This window comes from Cottoperca gobio, chromosome 1 (genome assembly GCF_900634415.1).
Source record: "Cottoperca gobio chromosome 1, fCotGob3.1, whole genome shotgun sequence".
Classification (NCBI taxonomy): domain Eukaryota; kingdom Metazoa; phylum Chordata; class Actinopteri; order Perciformes; family Bovichtidae; genus Cottoperca; species Cottoperca gobio.
In genome coordinates, this window is record NC_041355.1 from 1,211,974 (window position 1) to 1,217,541 (window position 5,568).

Here is a 5,568-nt window from a genome sequence, read left to right on the forward strand (position 1 = left end):
GGCAAACATGCTGCGATCTTTACGGCCGGTTCACTCTCAGAGATGTGAGCATCAGAGAGGGACGCTTCATAAAATCAAAGAGAAAATGAATAATTCAGTCACAATGCTTTCGTCTTTGTTTAAGAAAATGTACTTTAGTTTGATTACTATTTGCAGTCCATAGACCCATAAGATATGCAGACACTGTGTGCTAGTTACTGCAAGTTAAACAAAGGCAGAAATTACACATTTCTGTGGCATATCTTTATATTATATTATATTTTAAAACCGGTTGGGAGATACAGTTACGTTTTGAACAAATATGTAAATATTGTATTATGGCAGAATAGTACACAGCGTTGTCACCCAAACATTTATTGAATCAGAGTTTTAAATGAGCTCCTTCTTCTTCTTCTTCTTCTTCTTCTCCTCCTCCTCCTCCTCCTCCTCCTCCTCCTTCTTCTTAGGCGAAGAAGAAGAAGAAGAGAAAGAAGAAGAAGCACGAAGGGAGAACGTGAAGACGAGGAGGAGGGGGATGCGAGGGGAGCTGAGAAGATGAGACGAATAAGCAGAATCATACCTCAGACTCCATACAGTCGTCTTTCTTCTTCTTATTATTCTTTTAGTTCTTCTCTTCTTCTTCCTTCTTCTTCTTCTTCTTCTTCTTCTTCTATCTTCTTCGTCTTCTTTCGTCTTCTTCTTCTTCTTCTTCTTCTCCTGTTACGTTAAGGTTGTGCCCAGTTCTTAGCCTGGTTATTTATGTTTTCTTTGCGTTGAGTGTAAATGCGTTCCTTGTATTGCAGTATCCCGATGCCGTTGCCACTGATGATTTACCTTTCTTGATTATTTAATTTTGATTTCAACAGTTCCGTTTTTGACCGCTTCCTTTAGGTGAAAGGTCACTCAGGATGTCAGCTGATGAGCAGAGGCCTGAAACTCACAGAGGGCTCCTGGTGGACAGGTATGGAACTACAACACGTCTGTAGAGCTGACACTGCTCCTCCTCCCTGTGGTGCATTCAGGTGCTTCTCAACCACGGTGACCTCTTTGTGTTACAGAAACACTGTCTGGGGAAACGGAAACACTGGATTTTCGTGCTAAAAGACTATATTTTTGCTTAAAACAGGGACGTTGTATTTGATCCCTCATCTCTTACATTGCAACCATGTTGCAGGGAGGGATCTCTTAAAGGTTCCCTGTGGAGTTTTGGACCTTTTTCCAGGAGTATTCCCCGTTTTGTGTCTTGTGTTCCCAAAAAGGCAAACATGGATGTCAACACTGCTTGTTTTATGTTTTAGAAAATACCAAAAACAATGTCTGGTTTTGAGTCCTTGAACTGATTCGCAGTATCTTAATGTCCTTGACCTTTGACCTCCTGTAGGCAGACAGAGATATCAGTGCTGTGGCGTGATGGATGTTTGTGAAAACCAGCACATGTTCGTTATCTAAATCCACTACGTTCAGAGCGGACAGACCAGAGACGGAGCAGGCAGAGAGGGCCAACAATGTTTCTCATGTGGTCTGAAATGTCCGGGTGGTTCTGGAGGAGGACGCTGAGATTTGCAAGTGAAAACGGTCAATGGGAGTCATAGGAGTGCCATAAAAAAGATTAAATCTGTAAAAGAATAAGAAAATAATTGAGTAAATAGAAATAGAAATAAATAATAAAATTAAAAAGTGGAAACATGAAAGAAAAATAAATATATGTAAATAGAAATGTGGAAATATAAAGAGAAAAATAAATCACATTTATTTGTTCATTTATTTCGGTATATTAAATAAAATATGTATAATTTTTTTATAAATCACTCTATTTTTCAGTATATTTTTTAAATGTATTTGTTTTATATATATATATATATATATATTTGTCATTTATTTATTTGTATCCCTTCGTATGCTTTTTCTAATCCTCAAAGGACCAAGCTGTCCACCAACTGGCTTTGGGTGGGCTAAGTAATAAATTCCTGCAGGCTACTTTATATTCATATTTTTACTTTATATTATATTTGTATTTACTTATTAATTTTTTTATTTATTCCTCTTTATAAACTTTTTTTTCCTATTTCTTTACTTTTATATGGCACTCCAATGACTCCATACAGTTCACCCAAATCATAACAAAATATTAAAAATAAAACAATAATTCCTCACTATTATTATATCCATCTATACATCCGGGTCGTTTTGCTCCTCAATACAATAGAAGTGAATAGAAATGAGTCCCCGGCTCCTCTGTTCTAATGAAAACGATTAGTTAGGAGGATTATTAGGAGTACTATTTCACTATTTCTGGAAACACAGGATGCAGAAAACTCATTAAAAGTGCTCGGCAAGCAAAGCAAACATCCCCGCATCCTGCTTCCCGAACTCTCTGTGTAATATTGACCCGTTCAACGGACATAAATGACCTCGATTACATCAAATCCCTTTTCACTTAAGTCCAATAAATGTCTAGTTGTCCTTACATTTGTGCAGAGTAACGCTGAAATTCAAATTAAATTTCTAAATAAAACATAGCGCTGCTCTCGCACAGTGTCTGGAGACTATGCAGGGCTCCTGTATGGGATCACATTGACCCGAAATAACATGAATAAAATAGGAAACATGAAATATTTCACACGTGTGTCCAACACTTACACGTGGAGAACAGTTTCAGCGGGTTAGCAGACGCCTGCAGGTGTAGAGGATGATCGATGACTGTAATTATCTCTCTAGATGCCCCTCAATGATAATGAGGAATTGAATTCTGATTCAGCAAAACACAACCTGCAGTGTAATTATGGAACCGTGTTAAGGTATTGATTTGGAAAATAAATCAACTTTAAACTGCTTTTCTTTTCATTTGTAGCCATGCTACTAGCATGTTTAAAGTATTAGCATGATGCTAGCAGTGTGGCTGTATGGATGGTAGCGTTGGTCCAGACAGAAATAACTCAACAACTACTACGGGATGGATTGCCATGAAACTCAGTTCAGACATTAAAGGTCTCCAGATGATTATCCTGTGAAATATCTCAACATTTATTTTTCCAATTTGGTTCAGAAATTCATGCATGAAGTCAAATAACTTTGGTGATAGCGCACCGTGAGGTTGGTATTTAGTTTCTTTGAGAAAAGTGTCAAGATGGATTGATTTGCAACATCTTCGTAAACTTTGGGGACTTTTCGTCGCGCCATCATCAGGTCAAAAGGTCCATCTGTCCAAGACTTTACAACGAGCGTTCCAGACTCACAGAGCCACGAGTGTGACTTGTTGAAACTGTGTGTTCCTACAAAATAAAATCAACTTTAAAGCAGCGGTTTTCAAAGTCTGAGATTGTGGGCCTCCCCCTCAGACAAAGCTTGGAAAAAGGCGACCCCTTCACCCCCCCGTTAGGACACTTGCTTAGTTTCGCTCAATTCCTGTGCGTGAGGGGGAATGCTGCCAGAGCTCCGCGAGGGGGGGGGGGGGGGGTGCAAAGTGGCCCCCTGGCAGTGAGGACACACTTCTTGTGGCCCTGCCTACCCTTAAAGTTGCCCATCCCGGCCGTAGACACTCACAAATGGAGTCAAGATTGCTGTTTGACTTCAGAGAAAACCAAACACATATGAAAAGTTCCCCCAAACTACCAAATCACACACATGTAGGTTATTCTGTGGGATCTTCTTTTGATAACTAATGTAAAAATGTTTCACTTCCCAATAATGAGCCTCCCATGAAACTATTCAGGACCCCCTGGGGAGACCCGCCTCACATTTTGAAAACCTCTAAAGTGATGCTAGCGCCCTCGAAAGGCGGCGACGCTCATTACTCCTCACAATGCGGCGGTTTGTTTATTCGTAGAGCTTAACAAGTAGTGGAGCGAAAAGTTTAAAGTTTGTCTGACTTCAGAGGTTTTTATGTCTTAAAGTTGGTTCACAGCCGCCCTCCCTGTAACCTGATATGTAGAAAACATAGTTACACGCTGCATTTCATGGGGGATTTCTGAGTATTTAGTGATGGAAAAATGTTTTCCATTCCTCTCTCGTCCCCCACGAGTTACAGCCCGGTTGTTTCAGCCATTTCTCTCAGACAAGTCTACTGGCTTCTTCAGGATTAAACAAATAAATACAATCTGATGACTGCTTATAACAAACCTGTACAGTTTAATTTCCTGAAAATGAAAAGGAAAAATGTGATCTTAAGAGGCTTTCACTTACGTAAGACCTCCTTTAAATGGGAGAGGCTGTGGAAAAGTTCAAAAGGTTTTTTCCACACATTTGTTTCCTTCTTCACGTCCTGTTACACAAAAATAAGGTTTTCTAGTATTTTTGAGAACTCTGTAATGTGCTCAAAATGTGCTTGTTACAATTTCCCCCCCAAAGAATTTACCTTTTAAAAAGTAAAACTAATAATTCATTTTGTCGAGTCATTCATGTCCTTTACTTCCTGGAACTTTGGAGGTTTAAGCAACTTAAAAAAAAATAAAAAAAGCACATATGGTGGAAATTGAATAGGCTGATGTCAGTATTTTTAAACTCAATATATTTAAAGCTAAAGTTTGGTAATATTCTAGATATTGTTTGTCCTCAAATCCCAGGCAGACTTAAACCAACAGTGGAGGCATCTACTAACAAGTATTGTGTGTGCAGCGTGATACGTCTTCTTCCTCGGTGACTTAAAGATACATTGTTGTCCAGAAACTATTCAAACACATCAGTGAGCTTCACTGCTGCTCTGACCCCCCCCCCCCCCCCACACACACACACACACACACACTCACACGCACACTCACACACACTGCACCAAATACTCACTAGAGCACCAAATGTGGATTAATCCGCCACTGAAAATAGTCCCCAACAAATGCACCGTTTCCTGTTTGTTTGATAAACAACTAGTGAGCAGATGTTTTAGGAAATTACTGAGACTTTTTAAAACATGAAACTATATATTTGTGTTTTGAAAGATTTACATCTTCAGTAGGAACCAATGAGCTTGGAGCTGAGAGCCAGACAGGAAGTCAGACAGTATTTAGAGGCGGACTAACACGTTGTTGGAGTCTGAACATGAGATTTGTGGATATAAGAAGGTATAATTGTAGTTACCTGTAAAAACGTTTGGAAGACGATGCACCAGGCTTTGACACACACACACACACACACACACACACACACACACACACACACACACACACACACACACACACACACACACACACACACACACACACACACACACACACACACACACACACACACACACACACACACACACACACACACACACACACACACACACACACACACACACGATTGTATTGATCCTTTTATTGGTTCATTGATTGATTCACAGAAAGTCACAAGCGACTCATCAACCAAATGAAAACCGTAACCTTTCCAAGCATGTGGGAGAACTACGGTGGCATACTAAATCTTTTTATGGCAAACTAACTAGTTTAGTACTGTGGGTGTTGCCTCTCGAGAGCCAGTGTTTGTTTGTTTTGTGCAACATGTGGCACTAGAAGAGTTCCCTGTGTAAATATGAAGCGCACAGCACAAACACAACACTTCTTAGTTTCAGATGATTATACACTAAATCAATTTCTGTCAATGGATCCACAGAAA